Here is a 20,293-nt window from a genome sequence, read left to right as displayed (position 1 = left end):
GAATTGGACAGAGGTCTCAAGGGAGTATTCCCTTGGTATCCACAGGGTTGTTTTGGGGGTTTCTAGAGCAAGAGTTTTTAACCTCCTTTGTGTCATGAACTCCTTTGGCAGTCTATTGAAGTCCATGGACCTCTTCTCAGCAAAATGTTTTTAAATAATTGTAGGAAATACTAAATTTCAGCATGGTTAACAAATACTCTGAAATCTATCTTTGGACCTCAGGTTAATCTAGGGGGAGAGCAGTATTTGGGCATGGGGGAGGGGAAGCACCTGCCCTCTTGACAAAAATGATTAGGATCTTAGGAACCTTAAAGGTAATATATGAAAAACTGTATCTTCTTGGTCCAAATATTTCTACATTCTACATCCTCCCTGAAAACTGTCTCCCTCCAAACCATCCATTCCTTCAGTTCAGAGGGGGAGAAAAAGTGAACTTGCTTGTTTTCCACCCCCTAGTGCCAGACTCTGAGTGAGTCCTGGCCCCCAGAGAGGCCAATTTCTCCTTCTCTGGGTAGCCCCCTGGTCTTGTTGTGCCCAAATCCTGATGATAGAGCCCTCTTTCTTTTCCATTTATTATAATATGTTAAGCAAGGAGAGAGTTGGCCTCTTCTTCCTTTCTGAGCCCCTCAACACTCAATTCAATCATATTTACTTTGCTTTAGCAAAAATACTGCCAGGCCTAGGGGAAAGAAAAGCATGTCCCTTCTGAGTCCTCAGCTCCCTCTTACTGTTACTGCTCAGACCACAAGATGTGCTTTGAGCTCTTCAGTTAAACTTGGTTTTTATTTGGGCTTCTGAAGGGTAGGAAAGTAAGTGAAAAAATTTGCTAAACAAGACTCCTTTGGTCTTTCTGATTCCTGCTCTAGCCCTGTGGGATTTTTACAACCGTGTAAAATGTAAATGTGGATGACCAACTTAAAAATGTTAATGGTCTAGACATCCACAGGCTTTTGAGTGAGCCTTCTACAGCTTTAGCATATTGGCTTTGAGAGGATTTCTGTTGCTTATGGATTTTATTTTTATTATGGCAATTACTGCTCCCTCTAATCCTGGCCTCCCTTAATGCTTCAGTATGGTGTGGTGGTACCCTGGACTCAGGGGCCAGGCTAAATGATATAAACCCTTCTAGTTCCACCGAGTTGAAAGTATGAGCCCATAAATAGACAACATTATCTATTTTATCCAAAGACCAAGCTATGTTGGGAGAGACCTATCACTACCAGATCAATCACCGGGGCATGACTGATATTTTTGATCACAGAAACTCACACCTTCTAAGTTGGTATTGGTGAAGCAAGGAAATGTGGTATGGTGGGTTGAGTAGTAGTAGTAGTAGTAGTAGCAGCAGCAGCAGCAGCTGCAGTGCTATGGTGTGGTGTGGTAATGGTAGTGGTGGTGGTGGTGGTTGTGGTGGTAATGGTAGTGATGTTGGTAGTAGCAGTAGCCAGAACAACCTGGGTTCAAACCCTGCCTCTAACACATACTAATAGTGTAACCCTGGGCAAGTTACTTAGCCTTTCTGAAACTCAATTTCCTCATCTGTAAAATGAAGTAGTTGAACTAGATGGTCTTTGGAGTTCCTTCTAGCTCTAAATTTATGATCTGGAGTTTCAGGGTTTATTTTAGCTTCTGTATGAAAAAATACATTTTGGCCACAAAAACTAATGAAGAACCCAGACCTCCAAAAATCTACAGGAGGCAGGAGAGAGACTTAATTGTATGGAAGAAGGCACACACAGCATGAAGGTAGAAAACTTGGATCGAGTTTCTCAGGTCCTTCACTTCCCAACTGGTAATCACGAGCAAATCATATTCCATCTTTGGATCTCAATTTAGACCTCATTTATGAAAGGAGGTTGAGCTTTTTTATGTCATGGACTCCTTTGTCAGCCTGGTGAAACCTATGAATCCCTTCTTAGAATGATGTCTTAAATGAAAAAAATAAAATATGTAGCACTATAAAGGAAACCAATTTATTGAAATAAAGGTGATTTACCTTTCCCCACTCTTGCCCCCCCCACTTCTCTCCATCTAAGTTCACAACATCCCCATACTGCAAACTATTTACAGACTCCCTGTGCTAAATAATTCTTAAGGTCTCTTCCAACTCTGAGATAGATAATTAGATGTGATACACAGATCCATCACATATAGTACAATTATTCTTCATTAGTATGTGTCTGTTTGTGAATATGTGTGCATGTATGTAGTGGAGGAGCAAGAAGGGGGAGCGGAGCATAATGGAATAGTGAATAGAGAACTGGACTACAATCTAGTTCTTTTGATTCCTACTGGCTAAGTGACTTTGGGCAAGTCATTTCATTTCTCGATGATCTAGGAAACTCTCAAGATGCCAAATTACATTGATAGAGAAGGTTTCTTCATTATGAGTCCCTGATAACAATGAAATTACAAGTCTTTTAAATAATATGCATATGTATGTGTACATATATTGTATATATCCATATATAATTTCATATACATTGATAATTCTTTGTTTGCTGGCATTCACATTATACTTTTTGAAAAACTAAGGTATTTTAAGGTCTTTGATATGTTTTGATTTCACAGATTCATTAGAATTCTATTTGTTCTTAGAAAGAAAAGAGCTCTTGGTAAAGCCTGTGGTATATGTCCAACCAATCCCAATAGTAACAATTTTCTGAATCTCAGGATTATGGGATTTAGAGCTAGACATCCAATATCATTTAGTCCAGCTCTCATATTTTACAATGGAAGGAAATAAGTGGTAGAAAGTCAAAATGATGCACCCAAGATCCTAAATGATAGAGTCAGGCTTATGGGTAGATACTTGAATTCCTATATTATCTTTCCATTAAAGCAAGATGTTTTAATCTAAGCTGTAGTGAAAGACATTTTTAAATTAAAAAAGAGGAATTTCAGGCTAAAAAAAACTGGAAAACAAATATGAAATTATAAAAATAAATTGCTTATTGCTAGAATAAAATCCAACTCTTTGACCTTTCTCATATTTAAATTTACAATACAATTTTTTCACCATATGAGGGAATGAAGTCGATTCCCACTTATGAAATTGGGATTGATTTAATGGATGGATGGATTGATGGAAGCTAGAAAACTACAGGCATCTGACCAGAAGAAAAGGTTCACTGAACAAGATGATGAGAATGAAGAATCAATAGTCAATCCAACTGGTAACACTAATACCTTCCAGAATTTAAAAAAAGGGGGGAAGGATAAGCCTCTAGGGAGTGGGGTAGATTCTCTCTGTATGATTTATAGGGAAAATTAATAAAGATGTCATAGAATGAGGTGTGCCCAATTATAGATCCGCAAAAGGGTATCCACACTACAGAAATCACATATCACCCCAAGTATCAAAGCAAACTGAGCAAAAGCTTCAACTTCATTAAATCACAGAATCTCAGAGTTAAAAGGGAATTGACTTTCCACAACCCAGAACTGAATGAGAGCTCCTTCAAAAAGATACTTGATAAATGTTCATCCAGACATTAGATGAAAATCTCCAGTGAGGAAAGAATTTTGCATTTTTGGCATAGTTTTTATGTCTTAACAAAGCCCATCCCACTTTTAGCCAAATATAACTATTTAGGGATTATTTTCTTTTCCTTATATTTAGCTAAAATTTGTATTTTTTTTCAATTTTTAATCCATTGCTCTTAGTTCTGGCCTTTAGGACTAAGGAGAATAAATCTTCCAATCCTTTTTTCCATATGACAATAGTTAAAATAATCAAAACTAATGATCATTGTATTTCTTCCTCCTTTTTCTCCCCACAAACTTCTTTTTATTATCTTCTTCAGGATAAATAGTCTCCATTCAACCAATTCTTATATGGCCTGGGTTCCAATCCCCTCACCATCTCGGCTGACCTTATCCAAATGTGCTTAGGGTTGTTGTTGTTCTTTCTAAAATAGGACATTTAGAAATGATTCCTCCTACCTTATATATTTTTTTCTTTTCAAATGACCTATCTCTGCTCCTCCATCTCCAAATCTCTTCCATTTCCCTTGTAACCCATGGCCAGTGTGAAAGGAAACACTTAAAGCTATGAATCACAGAGGCACAAGATGTATTTCAATAGGAAATTCCAGGTCTGGTTTCAGCAGCTAGTCAAGTCTCTGTTTTTAGGAAAGTTTTACAATGTGAGCACAGAAAGTATTAACTTTTGGAGATTCTCTTCAGAAAGCAGATCTCCAGGTTATAAGGTAGGATGAGGTGTTCCTTTCAAAAATATTTGTTCTTCAATATGAAAAAAAAAGAATAAAAGGAGCCTGAAAGGGGAATTCTGACCTTTGCCTTGAGGTTAGAGACTAGAAGAATGTGATACAGATGAGAAATGAATAAAGAAGCTTGAACACCTGGAAATAATAGACTCAAGGCTCTTTCCAAAAAAGAAGGGAGGTGGATTTACCAAGGAAGAATCAATTGCTTTACCTCCAAGAAATGATGAAGTGGATACATGGGTGCAATGAGGTGAAATATAACAGCCCCCCAAGATAAAAAGCCAGAAGAAAAAAAAAAGATGAGTAGAAACCACTGGTGACTCTCTGCTCAAGATATCAAAGCAACTATTTGTCAGTATGATAACAAAAGAGACAGTAGACGGTCTGCTATGTTCAAACATGTATCCATTATGTGAAAAAGAATCATCTAGGACTTAAGTCAAATGATGTTAAAAACCATTTTAGATTTCAAAAGAACATGAGTAAAACTGTCTCAAAAAAATCTAGAATAGGCAAAACCACAAGTATAGATGCTGTACTCCAAGATACAACTAAATATCTTCCTTCCCCCTCCTCCACAAATCTATTCCTTTGCTAAACTCTTTTTCTCTGTGTTAAAAGTACCGCCATCCTCTCAGTAGTTAGAATTCATTCATAATTCGTCATTCTTTATTTCCCAAATCCAATCAGTTGCTAAGTATAAATTATTCTACCTCCACTTCTTATATTACTTTTCTTTTACTCAGGTGGCCACTATTCTAGTTCAGGTGTTTATCACCTTTTATAGGAATTAATGCAATTAGTTAATCCTAATTACCCTCTGGGCTTCATCTTTCCCCTTTCCATCTGCCTCCACATTGTTGTTAAGTGATATTCCTAATGTATTTCACTGCTCAAAAAGTTCCCAGTGGTTCCTAGTGGTTATAGTGGTGCCTCTAGAATTAAATGCAAACTCCTCTCTTTGTATTTAAATCTGGGAATGGAATATACCTAAAAGGGTTTAGCAAAAAGGTTTTGATTGTAGTCTTACTGAAGAGGATAAGGTGGGTTTGAAATTGAAAAACAAATTAAGGAGAAAACTAATACCATACCATACCATAGAAAGTAGTTAGATGGTAGGGAAAAAATTAAGTGATGCCCAAAAAGTCAGAGGAGACAAAATACATGAAAGGAACTAGTACAATAAAAATCCAAAAGGTCAAATGTTTGTTCACATACAGATAACTTACAAATAATAAGATCCTAATGTAAGGAAGAAAATTTAACTTAATAGTTAATATTGAAATTTGATAGGATGAAAATAAAACAGTTTCAAAAGAGACAGGATAAATAGAACAAACAGGTGTGTGTGTGTGTGTGTGTGTGTGTGTGTGTAAACATTATATTTGTATGTGTGTATGTGTTGTGGAATGATGCAAAGTAGTATTGAATATTAAAATGATATATGTGGAAATCTAAGAACCAGAGGGGGAAAGGATAGTAGTAAGTAATTGGGAGAAGATCAATAGAGGTAAAAACAAGCAATATTTTCATTGGAATGTATTTCAGATCTCTTGGACAGAAAGAGGAAACAGACAAGTTTGGGGAAAAGTTACAATTCCTTCACAGAGGCATAATATAATAGTTATGCGGGATTTTGATTATATAGGCTTCTGTGGGAGCTCTTTCACTCTGCTAAAAGCAGAGAAGCTAATAATTTCTTGTCTTAAAGACAGTTTCATCTTTCAAAAGAAAGAGGAAGCATTGAAGCAAACTTCTTTTCTATATCTGATTCTCATCAACAAGGAAGAACGTGTGGTTGAGTAGAAATGATGTGAACCATGTGGGAAAAGACCACTGCATCTTATAATTTGTGATAAAGCAGGAGAAGAAAGACAGTCATAGTTTGATTTACAGAACAGACTTTTGGAGTGTATATTTTTTCAAAGAATTCCAGAAAACAATAGGTAGAATCTCCGACTAAAATTCTACAAAGGAAGTCCACCCACATGGAACAAAAGGTTCCTAAGAATGAAATTATGAAGACAAAAAGAAACAATTTCCATGAGGAGAAAAATAAGAAGTTTTTAAAAAGATTAATGTATGTATATATGCACAATGGAAATGGATGACAAATACAAAAAGCATCCTGTAGGTGTACTGGCAAAAACAATTTTAAAAAGCTGTTTTTAGGAGACCTAAAGAAGAGGCAGCAGAGAAGAAGGACATGATTGGGTTGATACCTACACTGTTGTAGAGATTACTCCAGAATTTCATTCTTGAGAGATTCCCATTCCTCTTGGATTGATTTTCTTTTCTTTTTCTTTTTTTCCCTTAGTTTTTGCAAGGCAATGAGGTTAAGTTTGCCCAAAGTCACATAGCTAGGTAATTATTAAATGTCTGAAGTCATATTTGAACTCAGGTCCTCCTGACTCCAGGGCTGGTGCTCTGTCCATTGTGCCACCTAGCTGTCCCTGGATTGATTTTCCACATATAATTTAAATCCTTTTTCTGAATCTTATGATATACTTTCCAAAAATCTAGGACACATGTCAGGCTATTCTTTTCTGTCACAAACTCTTAAGATGGGAAAGTCCCTTTCCTCAAAGACTGACTCCCAACATTTCCAACCCATTTTATCAATTTTTTCCTCTTTTTCTTATCAGGTAAAGTAGTAGTGGACAATGAGATATAATGGAAAGATCAGAGTGTTTTGTGTATCAAAAGACTGGATCAAAAGCACAGAGGCAGGAGCATGCAGGCTCCAACTTGAGGAAGGAGAATATTCTTATCTGTTGGTGTACAGAGTATATTGAACAGTAAGAGAAGGATAGGAAAGGAAGGTAATACCAAACTGTGAAAGACTTTGAATGAGACTGAAAACTGAGGAAACCATAGAGAATGATTCTGAAGACTTTTTATCAGAAAAGGGATATGACCTGATCTATGCATAGTATGGCAGTATGAAAGGATGTTGGAAGGAGAAGAGAGTGGAGACAGAAAACCTGTTTAAATTCATATTCTCTTAATTTGAGATTTTGTTTCTGGGAGTTGTATGGTTTCCATATCCATGGTTTATTAATCCATAGAAATTCCAATATTGTATGCATTGTTTCTGTTTAGCATTATGAATATAACGTTGTGAGATTCAGACTCAAAAAGTCATCTTTAATTGATCTCTGTCAGTGTAAACTGTTGTTTATAATAGAGTACAATAGTTATTTATGGCTATGCTAACTATTCTACTGATCAGTGACTGAGGCAAGTGGAACTATTCTAGATTTGGAATTAGAGGACTTTGATTAAACTTTCAGTCCTTTTTTGAATCCCAACCTAAATTTGCTACCTGTGTGACCTTAGACACAGTCAATTAACATTGAATAGAAAAAAACACTTATTAACTGCCTACTATGTTTCAGAGACTGTGTTAGGTGATGGGGATATTTTTTTAATAGTGCCTGTCTTCAAGAAGCTTACATTCTATTAGACTTCTCTGGGCTCAGGTTCCTCAACTAAGGGAAAAATAGGGGGAGATTGGAACACTTTTAAGACTTTGCAGCTCCAAATCTATGATCTTGTAATTTTTGTGAAGGCAAAGGTAACATGCTTATCAGATTTTCAGATGGCACAGTCTATAGCAATTCATTTCTATTCATTGGAGTTTCCGTTTTATGTGACCTAAACTGAGTTAGTGAGGAAGGTAACTGGGGCTTTTCTGTGTTTCCCTGGGTTATCTACATTGGGGAGGAGGGTGTTCTGTGATGAGGTCACCTTCTACCCTGAAGTCTGAACTCAGGACACATGTGAGGGGTCAGAATTAATAACTGTGTCCTGAAGATTCTTCTGAAGAGGCATGGGTCTAGTTTTCTACAAGGGACAGTAATCTCCTATCATTGGGGAAAATTACCTCTTGGTAAGTATCTTGAAAGAGATCTCCATTCAGTAGGATGTCTGATTCCATATAGGATCCTATCATCTTCCCACCTTGCATTAGAATATTTGTTTTTTAGTTGCTTCAATCATGTTCAACTTTGTGACCCCATTTGGGGTTTTATCAGCAAATGTACTGAAGTGGTTTGCCATTTTCTTCTCCAGATCATTTTACAGATGAGGAACTGAGAGGCAAACAGGGAGGGTTAAGTAACTTGCTCAGGGTTGCACACAAGTATCTGAAACCAGATTTGAATTCATGAAAAGTATCCTTCCTGATTTCAGGTCTGGCACTCCATCCACTGGGCCGTCTAGCTGTCCCTAGAATATTTACTTGAGAGAATTGAGTATTCCAACATAGAGGGAGAAAGGGAGAGGTACCAGCTTGCTTATGGTTAGGAGGCAAGATGATTTACAACTGGGACTGTTTCCACATGTCATTGGGGACCTACCCTGATGGAACTGCCATAACACACATAAAAGTTTTTTCCTCCTACAGGTCTGCCTTCTCTCTTACTGGGTATCATGGTACTTATTTCATGGCTGGATAAACTCAGTAATAGGATCCCATCAATTCTGTTGATCTACCAAAGCAAACATTTTCTCCAGAAAGTAGAGTTTGTGGCTTCCTCTGACATCCTCTTCTGCTTCCTTTGCCATGGGGGTGACCTTAGATTCTCAAAGTCTGGCAGGGTCTACCAAGCTGAAAAGAAGTTGAGATGGGGACAGAGATGGACTTTGTGCCTCACCTTTGAGAACCAGCCCAGTTCAATATAGCGGTTTATTGCTAGAAGGTTGGCTTCTAGGCTACAAATTCTTTTGGTTACAGTAACTCATGAAGATTATCTGCTAGAACAGCTAGAATGTAAACTCCATTTAGGCAGGAACCAGGCGACCAGAAAACTTTGTTTCACATGTAAAGAGAATTTTCAGGTGAGGAAACTAACTCTACCAATAATATGGCTTGCCACCTTGTTACTTTGAGAAATGTAGCAAGGACTGAGAAGGTAAGTAACTTGCCCAGGGCACAGAGCCATTGTATGTAGGCTTGAAACCTAGCTCCCTTTGATGTCAAGCCTGGCTGTGTCAGATTCACTTTGTCCACCTGTGCTCTATATTTGTTGAAGTAGAATGAATAATAGGACTATTTGCCATGGAACTATAAGAGACCTAGAAAATCAGTACTATATAATAAAACTATTATTTTATTGATGAAGAAACTGAGGCACATTAAAGTTAGTTGTCCAAGTTCACACTGGGGTTTGAGTCTAGGTTCTCTGCCTCATAATCTAGTGCTTGTTCCACTACACCCTTTGTGTGTATGTGTGTGTGTGTGTGTGTGTGTGTGTGTGTGTTGTGTGTGTATGTGTGTGTGTTTGTATGTGAGAGGGGAGATATCTTAAGATGAAGAGATCAGAAACTTTTTTAATGTTACAAAACTGCTATTCTTTCCTATCTCAGTAAATCATTCAATTTACGTATTTTAAAATTTTAAACAAGAACATAATTTGTACAATGATCCTGTGATCTCCTCATGACAACTCTTGTTGGCCAGAGTATGACAGGACTATGTAACCTTAGGTTAGCACCTTGAACTCCAAACCCTTTGGCAGGCAGACCAATGTAAGAATGATGAAGGAATTGAGTTTGCTTTTTATGTAACTGAGTAGCAAAATAAATATATGAGATAACAATTGGCTTCCTGCCTTTGCCTGAAGCAGCTGGACTTATTAAAAAAGAAAAAAAAGAAAAAGAAACTATCTTTATTCCACTGGGTGGTTTCTTGTTTTGTTTTGTTTTGTTTGGGTCTTTTTTTTAATAGTTATATACACAGCTGTATGACTCCTGCTGTCATTATTGAGGATTTGTGCAGAGACTCATGGTCAAAAGTAAGTGAACATTTCTGAGTGTTACATATTTGAGAGGCAGCCTAGTATCGCAGAAAGAGCCCTGGGAGCCTGGAGTCCCAATTTCTGGTCCCTCCTCTGCCACCTTTAACACCAGCACCTTCCCTCTGTAGCTGAGCTTTATGCTTCCTATACAAGTCTAGTTTTATACATAGTTGCTTACATTTTATCTCCCACATTAAATGGTGAGGTTCTTGAGAGAGTGGATTGTTTTTTGTCTTACTTCGTAGCCCCAGAATCCCCTGACAAATGGTTGGTGCATAATATATGTTCATTTCCTGGCTGACTCATCTGAATGACATTTGTGTACATTATTGAAACTAGCTTATGTCTCTCTCTCAGCTCCTTTATCTCTGGCATAAAGGGATAAGAATCAGGTGATCTGAGTTTACTTTCCTCTTCTTTGGGTGCTAGTGCTGTAAAATTATGACAGTTCTTGGAACAACACAGCCTCGTTTGGGGAAAAAGTATAAAGGAAGCATGGCAGATATGACTTCAAAAGAGCGAGTGATTCATAGGTCACACCCATGAAGAAATCAGTTGTATTATTTTACTGTTTTTTATTTTTTTAATTTTAGCCCAGACTTGTACTTGAGAGTCAGAAAAAACTAAATTAAAATTCTATGACCTTATGCGAGTCATTTAACTTCTCTGACACTCAATTATCTTACCTGTGAAATTGTGTGGGTTGAGTAGTGATCATACCCAAAGCACCAGTTCAAATGAGATAACATGTGAAGTACTTTTTAATTATAAATCATAGTGTTTTGTTATTGTTTTATCAGTCTGGGAAAATTCTTTTAAGTGGAAACTTCTTTCACTGAGCTGACTGTCAGAATTATTAAAGAGACTGAGAAGTTAAGCGATGTGTCCAGGATTTGAATATTATCAAGGACTTGAACCCAGATCTTCCTGCCCCTTTATGGTCTTTATTGTACTGCATCTCATAAAAAAAATTAATTTCATTGTCATGAGGAATCATTCATACAGTATGGTTTTGCTCTCCTGGCTATGAGGCAACCTTTTTGGGAAACTCTTGACCTAGAGTTTGGGCCTTCAGTCTACATGAGAGTGCTTGAAATGGCCCTTTGCTCCAGTCCATCCAGACTGGATGGAGATAGGCCTTTTACATTGGAGTTTGGAGGTATCCTTTTCTAATGGAAATATATTACATGAATCATCTGAAGTATTTCCCTGGACTTTCTAAAGAGTGGGTGAATTTGTAAACTTTGAACCTTCTGTTTTCTACCTTTCCTGTGGACCATTTATGGGATTTTTTTTCTTTGTCCCAGGATAATTCAGTATTATGCATTACTTTGTTGGCTGTTTAGACCAGTGGAATTGTAGAAAGACTAGAAGACTCTTTATACATGTGTGTTTATGTATCTGTTTGTGTATGGAACAAAACTATGATTTTATTAATGCAAGGAACTTCCAGGGAGAAACTTAATTCTACCATTGCAAACAGTCATCTTCCCCTCAGTTACAGTCTTAGATATTTACCTGAAATCCTAAAAGTTAAATGACTTATTTAGAGTCCTACAGCTCCATCCATCCATCCATCCATCCATCCATCCATCCATCCATCCCTCCATCTGTCTGTTGCTTGCTCTATCTATCCATCCATCATCTATCCATCTTTCTATCTATACAACATTTATAGGGCTCCAAGTAGAAATCTCTTTGTTTAAAAGGCAATATCAGGGGCAGTTAGGTGGCACAGTGAATAGAGCACCTTCCTTGGAGTCAGGAGGATCTGAGTTCAAATCCAACCTCAGACACTTAATAATTGCCTAGTTCTATGACCTTGGGCAAGTCACTTAATCCCATTGCCCTGCAAAAAAAGAAAAAGGCAGTATCAACATATTATAGTTGATAAAAGGATGAGAAACCCTGAGTTCAAGGGCCAGTTCTGGTGTTGGCAAACTGTGTGACATTGAAAATGTCATTTTTCAGAACCCCAGTTTCCTTAAGTCTTTAGATTCTTTTCAGCTCTTTTATGTTCCATGGTCCCTCTCATGTCTACTGTATTATTCTGTGCTTTGTTACCTCTCTTCTTCTCCAGTGGGTTTTTTTCCCTAAGGTCCTTTCTGGTTCTGACATTTATTCATTTATGATCAGATGTCACCATCTGTCCTAATACAGTTCTCTAATATCCATTTCAACCTTGATAGTCTATGTTTCAAAGTCCTTTCCAATGCTAACCTTCCTTGAAGCTGTGGTTTACCTTTTGTAAAATCAAATGTTTCTTCTATAGCAATGATTTCCTTTTCATCAAAGTTCAGGTCATACTCTATTTATGATGAGATTCAGTTGCAAAGCTGGGTTACAAGTCCTTTTTTGAAACTTGGATTCTATTTTCTATAGGCTTCTGGATCTAGATATGGATGACTTATTTGTCAGGCCAACATTAGACAACATAACCCATTAAGTATCTGAGAGTCTTAATATCTTCAATTATACTTCTTTGCAATATAAAGACCTCTTTTTAATGGGAAAAGAAATTTTGGATTCCAATTTATAATGTCACAAACATACTATCTTATACTCCAGTTTATATCCCAGCTATCTCAATTAGTGAAGAGATTCAAGCATCAGTCCCTTGTTAATTCTCTACACTTGAATAAGGAATGATAACTACATTTATCCTAGAGAATGAATGTAATTTACACTTTATTATATGTTAGCATTCTTTATATCTATATAAGGGAAGTCAGTTCTCTACATTTATCTCAGAAAATGATAGTACCTTACATTTCTATGATGTTTTAAGATTCACAGAGGTTTTTAAATCAGCAACCCCTGTGGGGTTGGAAGTACTTTTATTGCTATCTCCATTTTACAGAGAAGTCAACTCAAGCCCAGAGAGGCTAATAATGCACAGCTACTAAGTGTTAGTCAGAATTCAACCCAAATATCATGATTCCAAATATGATATTATTTCTAACAATACTACAACGAAGTCTAAATTTAAATGGTCTAAATTTGCTTGGTGGAAAATAAAGGGCAATATTCCTCCTCACCTACCTAATGGCATTGAATTTGATAGAAATCTGAATTTAGAGTCAGAAGAGCTAAGTTTGAATCTCTTGTATTAGCTGTGTGTTCTTTGAAGATTCTCTTCCTCTCTATAAGTAGGCACTAAGTGATAGAATGCTGCATCTGGAGATAGGAAGATCTGAATTCAAATTAGGTCTCAGACATTTCCTAGTTGTATAACCTTGGGTATGTAGCTTAACTTCTATCTGGCTCAGTTTCCTCAACTATAAAATGAGAATATCATAGTGCCTATCTCCCAGAGTTATTGTCAAGACAAATTGAGATGATATTTGTAATATATTAACCCAGTGTCTACCACATATCAGGTACATAATAAATGCTTCATCACAGATCTCAATTTCCTTATTGGTAAAATAAGGGGCTTATTGGATTCTATGATCTCTTAAAGGTCCTCCTCCCTAACATTTTATTCATGGAAAAGTGTGGCAGATGTTCATGAGCCAGGGACTGTCTGAATTAGTAAGCAACTTGTTTATTAACTAGTTGACTTACATGGAAATTGAGTAACACATGTCCTGAGGTAGGGATTGTGAGGGTGAGGCAAGTGATGGGATAGGAACTAACATGTGCATCAAGAAAGCAGGGACAGAGTTTACAGAAATAGGAAAAGTCTCCCTTTCTTCACTGATAGCAGGTGAGTCTCTGTTGGCCTTGTGGCTAGTCTGTCCACCAGGTAGTGGCTTACCAGCTCATGCTCTTCACCTTAGTTATGGGAAAAGACAGAAACCGAAACTGATTCCTATGTCTGGCATTAAACTGAAGTTCCACCAGGAACTCATGGGCTTTGTTGAGGAGAAAGTCATTAACTCTGCCTATTAAAATGAAATTAGGAACACATTGTAACCTTGCAACAACACTAAACCTTTTCTTCTAATTTTTCCCAGGTTGTATTGGCTAGATTCTCTTCCTGCAGGGAACCATTAGCCCCTACCCACAGATCTGGCCGCTGCTCAAAGTTAACCAATTCATTTTGCTTTTAATTAATTTGCCTGACTTAAATTTAACAGAAGCCAAGTTTGGTTGACTGCTTTATGTCTATAATGCCTAGATGATTTAAGATCAAGGAATGTTAGATATGGACAGGATTTTGCAACACCTTGCCCCGACCCCCAATATATATAGATGGGAAAAATGTGGTCAAATGAGAAGAAATTACTTTCCCTAGTTTGCAAAGATTATAAATGGAAAAGTATCCTGTTGTTTTGGTTTTTATTTTTTTACTTTTTTCCACCTTCTGGTTCTGTTTGGAACAATTGCTACTGGTCTTGATTTTCTGATAATGGAATATTTGTGTGTTATTTGTCTTCCTTGATCCTAGCACCAACCCTTGCTGGTATGTGATTCCGTTTTCACCTTTTTCTCCCTCCCCCTTTGGACTAGACTGAGGGGTATTTGATCTTTAGAGGGTTAGTGTTACAAGTCTGCACTGAGAAGCTCATAGGACTTTAGAGCTGGAAAAAACCTTAGATCAGAAATGATCCTAATCCAAACTCATTTTATAGATATATGGAAACTGAGGCTGATGAATTGCTAATGGCTGTTAATGTGTGGTAGAATAGGGGTGTAAATCCAGATTCAGGTAACTTGCATTTTCTATTAAACCTCACAGCTTTTCTGTTGTAATATTTTTTTTATCAGCTCAAATAGTGCTCCTATATCGACTTTATCCTGAATGTGATATGTTTTTGAAAGTGGACCTATTTGAATGGGAGCTAGAAAAAGTGACCCAAAATAAAAGAAATACCCCATAAAGTGTTGAGTTCCATGATACTTGAAGTTGTTAAGAATCCTCTGAAGAAATTCCTACTCTGAGAAGGGTGATGGGCAGGGTGCCCTCAAATGTCTCTTCCATCTCTGAAGTTCTTGTGACTATTTCTTAGATGAAGAATTGTTCCTTTTGTTCCTTCAAAGAGGCTTTTTCACTACTTGAGTGGAAATGCTACTATGGTAACTGAACAACAGATACAACAGATTGTGTGCTGCATGAAGACAGATGTTTGGAGAGTTTAGATTGGGAGAAATTTTAAAAATAGTGTCCCAAAAGTCTTAGTGTAGCTTTAAGCTTGAATGACCAAAAATAAAAAACACACTAAAACTTTTGGGACATCCTGTTTTATCTTTATTTAAAATAACCCCATTGAAGGAAAAATAAAGGAAAAATAAAAGGAAAAATAGCTTATCTAAGACCACATAGGTAGAAAGTAGCAGAACTGGAGTGTCAAATTAATTCTTACCTTTGAATCACTTCCCTGATGCCCCTAGAACCAAGCATAGTGTACACATCGGGTTTTAAGAAATATTTGTCTAATTATATTGAAGACTCTCTGGGGAAGAAATCTGACAAATCCACAAGCTAAGAGCATAGAATCACAGATATCAGGGCTGGAATCATAGACATCAGGGCTGGAAGCGGTTTTATGAGTTTTCTTATGTAAATTCCTCATTTTAAAATGAAGTTAAGTGACTCAACTCAGATCACATAATTAATAAATGACAAGAATTGGGATTCAAAATTGAGGCCTACTGGTTTCCATTCCAGGGTCTCATGACAGTTTATAAATAAAAGCAAATATCCAAGAGGATCTTGCTTTTGTTTTACTCTGATGAAAGTGAACAAACTCTCCACACACACAGGAGATTCTGACTGTACATGTTGGGAGGAAAAAAGGGCTGGTAGGGAATGGAAAGCATGATGGTGATTCTGGCTTAGGGGCAGACCCAGACAAAGGGAGGCAAGTGCCAATTGAGAGTTATCAGGAACAAGTTTGATAAGAGTTTTGTATTTTCTTGGCTCTGGAGAGAAACAGTGGATCTTGTGCCTCTGGGGCAATTGCTGCCTCTAACTGAAAGATGATCCCCTCATTCCTGTTGGCTAATCCTGATACCACCAAAGGAAAGTCAGCCTTTGTCTGTTGCTGCGTTCCTTAGGCATGAGGGCTTTCTTGCCTTTTGTCTGTTGTGTTTCTATGGCTCTGAGCTGTTTATAAGGCAAAGGAAGAGAAAAAGAAGGATCAAACAATGCTGGGGGAGGAAAAGAAGAGGAAGATCCTGCTAATAGTTTTGAAGGACATTAGAACTGACAGAGCTGCTGTGCTTTGGCTTCCTGGCAGCAGGGGTGGGGGGGGGGTGAGATTTGGGGTTGGAGTGGGGAGAATAAATCCAATAACTAGAACTTAAAACTCTCTAGTATATTAGAAAAGGAAAGGATGGAGGCCCAGGTTTAAGTCTCTAGCTGTGAGACTTTGGCAACTCACTTTTCATTCTTTCTCTGTAAAAAATGAAGGGTTCAGACTAGACTAGTTCTTCATCTTTTCTGTGACTTCAACCCTCTTGGCAGCAGCCCAGTGAAACTTCTCAGAAGCATGCTTTTAAATAATTAAAGGAAATTCTAAATTTCAGTTAGAAGTTGGTGAAAATTATTCTTTTTCCATCCAAGCTCACAGATCCCTGAAATCTCTTCACAGACTGTTCTCATGAACCCCAGACCAAGAAACCCACAATTAGATTGATCTCTTCTAGCTCTAACATTCTAAGAGTGACTGTTGAGAAATGTGCAGCCACACTTTGAATAAAGGAGCAGGAAGGTTCACACTTCAGGATGAAAAAAAGTGAGCAAGAGAATTTTCATACAGTGGTATTTTTGACTCATCTTTCTATGAGGCTACTCCATTGTTTGACTTGGGCCAGTTGGATATAAAATAAAAATGGGACCTTATGTTAAGCTATGTATGTATTAGTTAGCTTCCTCACTCCTCACTTAGGAATGGTGTTCCTTGTAGCCTTCAATTCTCTTTTATTCTTCATACATTAGTTCATTTAACTGAGGAAATCCTAGGATTATAGATTTAGAACTGGAAAGGACCTTATGGGCCATCAAAGAGAAGAAAAAAATGAGATACAGAGAAGATAAGTAATTTACCCAGTCACACACTGCTGGTAAGTGAGCCCTGTGCCCCTTTCTACTATGCACACTGACTTTTATTCCTATTCAATTCAATTTAGTCTAGCAAATTTTTATTAAACACCTACTACCATTCCTCTTTCTCCTCCTGCTCCTTATCCTCTTCTTCCTCCTCTCTTCTCATCTTCCGCTTTTTCCTCCTCCTCCAACTACCACTACCCTAATAATAGCATTTAAACAATGCTTTAAAGTTTGAAGAACACTTTACAAATATTACCTCATTTTATCTTCACAACCTGGGAAGGAGATGCTATTGTGCTATTTGTCCCCATTTAATTAGGCCTTGTGCTAAGTGTGGGGAACTCTTTTTTTTTTTAGGATTTTGCAAGGCAAAAGTGGTTAAGTGGCTTGCCCAAGGCCACACAGCTAGGCAATTATTAAGTGTCTGAGACCGGACCTGAACCCAGGTACTCCTGACTCCAGGGCCAGTGGGAACTCTCTTAAGAAGCTGACATTGTCCTAGGATGGGAGATTATAACTATATAGAGATATAACTATAAGAGAAGGTATTGTGTGATGAAGCAGAAGAGAAATTCAGACCAAGCATTCTAGGAAAATTTGGGGAGGGAAAGATCACTTACTGTTGCAGAGATTAGTGAAATGCATGGGAAGTGTGGTAGAGGACCTGGAGGAAAGGACACAGGTACAAAGGATGACCTATGCAGTTATAGAAAGGCAGGAAAGAGTAGGCCAGCTTAAGGTGGCAGTTTCCCCAGTGACTGGAAATGTAGAATGTGTGAAGGGAAACAGAATGAAATCAAATTGGAACTGACTGGAGCTAAGTTGTAGAAGGTCTCTGAACATAAATTCAGAACAACTGGGTTCAAATTCTAGCTGTGTGACATTGGGGGAAGTCACTTACTTAATCTCTCTAGTCCAGAGTTTTCTCATATTATAAAATGAAGCATTTATATTTGACTCCCTCAATGGTCTCTTGCATTCATAAAAATTAAAATCTTTTTGTGAATGTCAGATTAAGGAGTTTACGTTTTATCCATTAGACAATGAGGAGCCCTGGAAGAGTCTTGAGGAAGGGATAAGTGTGATCAGAGCTCTGCATTAAGATTATCTTGCTGATTGTAAAGAATAAAGATAACCTAGAAGTAGAAAGATCAATTTGGTGCTCCATGACACTGGTTATTTCAGTTCAAATCTGAAATTCACTGGCATAGTTGAAAGTATGCTGGCCTTTGATCAGGAATCCCAGTTCAGATACTTACTAACTGCATGACCCTGAACAAGTCTCAGATCTTCAGTTTATTGACCTATTAGACGGCAATAAAAATACCTGTATGATCCACCTGATGGGGTTGTTGTCAAGAAAGCACTCTGTAAATCTTAACATGTAGACATGTGAATTGCTATTGTTCAGTATAATTGCGATTTCACTGTGACCACTTTGAAACAAAGACAAAATGCATATTTTAAGAAAGGTAAAGCGATCCAGAGATATGGAAACCTGGTCAGTAAGATCAAAGTGAGCCTTGAATGTTCCCACGCCACCTCCAGCCTACAGATTTCCTCTGTGGAATAACTTAGGAGATGCTGCTCCTGGCACAAAGACAGTCTTTTGACAGTGTGAATTGCAACAACGTGGCAATTGTGCTTTTGAACATAGCTCCTGCTGTTTTTGGTAGTACCTTTTCCCTATTCATTTTTCTTCTTTTCTCCAATAATTCTACTACTGTTCTTTTCAGGTTAAACCCTAGCAATAACCTAGCATCTTTGCTTTTTCTTCTTAAAAAAAAAAATCAGAAAATATCTACATAGTCCAAATTTCCCATGTATTTATTGGCTTGCTTTATGTAATCTCTATGCATGAAATGTAATACCTCCATCAAAATATATTTGAATCCAGGTGCATTCCATTATTACTTTATGATGTTTACTGATGTGAGAAACTACTTATGTGATTTATAAAATGCATTTTCTTAAAACAAATTATTTGGTGCTTACACAGAAGGGCAAAATAATGCAGGGAATTAAGTGCTGGATCAAGGACAGAAGATTCCTAGTTTTTACACTTTCTGGGTAACTCTAGGTAACTCCTCTGCCTCATGGTAGGGGTTAGAGGAGGCAGTGATGGTGGGAAGGATAGTACTATATTATATGATCTCTAATGCACCTTCTAACTTTAATAGCTCATGTTCTATTTTTCAACATCCTATGGATTAATTCTCTTCCAGCCCTAACATTCTGTGTTTGGGGCTGTTTCTGAGATTCTATATGCTAAACAGTCTCATTGCAACATTCTTTGTTCTGAAGTATATTCTAACTCAAACATAATGTGGGAAAATATTTTTGCTTATTTACCTTCTTACCTAGAAACAATAGGCTACCCAAAAGCTATACAGTCTCTCTGATAGTCTTAGTCTAACTTTTTATAATAAAACCATTAGGAAGGAAGAAAAAATAAGGTTTCAATGTTTTGTTCCTCTTTCTTCTTTCCTTTTCTTTTCTTCCTCCTCACTTTTCTTCCTTTCTTCTTCAAATACATACCTTCTCCTTTTTTCCTTACCTTCTCTCCTCTCCTTATCACCACCTTTCTCCTTCCCTGCTCTCCCTTCCCTCCCTTCTCAAATTGCTTCCATGAAACTCACTGCCCCAAATTATTGCTTTATCTAATGTCTTTTATGGAACTAGAATAACATTAGATCAAATATTTCTGTTTCCAGAAAAATTATGCATTTCAAAACTGAATATTGAACATTAAACATTGCTAAAAATGAATTAGCATTTTAAAATGCCCAGAAGAAATGAATTTGATTTAGTTTTAAAGTGACATTTATTGGCAAATTTATTGGAAAATAGACATTATAAGCCTGTAGATTGAAATCAGGTTTGATTGTTTTTTTTTAAAATTTCTCTTCACTGGTTTGACATTTTTCAATATTTTACCTAAAATGTCTCTTTCTCATGAAATTTATGTGATAGAATGGTATAGTAGAAAGATTAAGAGATATGGAATTAAAAGAATTAGGTTTTTAGCACTACTCCTTCACTTACTAGTCCAGTCACTTTGAGTAAGTCACTTAACGCTTCTGAGACATATGGAAAATTAAGTGTAATTCTTGTACTCTTTACCTTATGTAACTTATGGGGAAAACAGTTACTAAACTTTTAAGTGCCATGGAAATATGAGTTATCATTCATTTTTTGGGTACCAAATTAAAGAATTTAGAATAAGAGTAAATTTTAGGGATTATCTAATCCAGCAATTTTCAGAG

General features: G+C 37.1%; 2 protein-coding genes across 7 annotated transcripts in view; one reads left to right on the top strand and one right to left on the bottom strand.

The window, feature by feature from the left end:
* Positions 1-20,293, top strand: part of RALGPS1 (Ral GEF with PH domain and SH3 binding motif 1) — a 749,724-nt gene that overhangs the window by 354,888 nt on the left and 374,543 nt on the right. The gene's annotated exons all lie outside the window — the stretch shown is intronic.
* ANGPTL2 (angiopoietin like 2) overlaps positions 1-20,293 on the bottom strand; it is a 57,599-nt gene that overhangs the window by 17,620 nt on the left and 19,686 nt on the right. The gene's annotated exons all lie outside the window — the stretch shown is intronic.

Source organism: Macrotis lagotis, chromosome 1 (genome assembly GCF_037893015.1).
Source record: "Macrotis lagotis isolate mMagLag1 chromosome 1, bilby.v1.9.chrom.fasta, whole genome shotgun sequence".
Taxonomy (NCBI): domain Eukaryota; kingdom Metazoa; phylum Chordata; class Mammalia; order Peramelemorphia; family Peramelidae; genus Macrotis; species Macrotis lagotis.
Note: the sequence above shows the minus strand (reverse complement) of the source record. Positions and strands in the feature narration are given on the sequence as shown.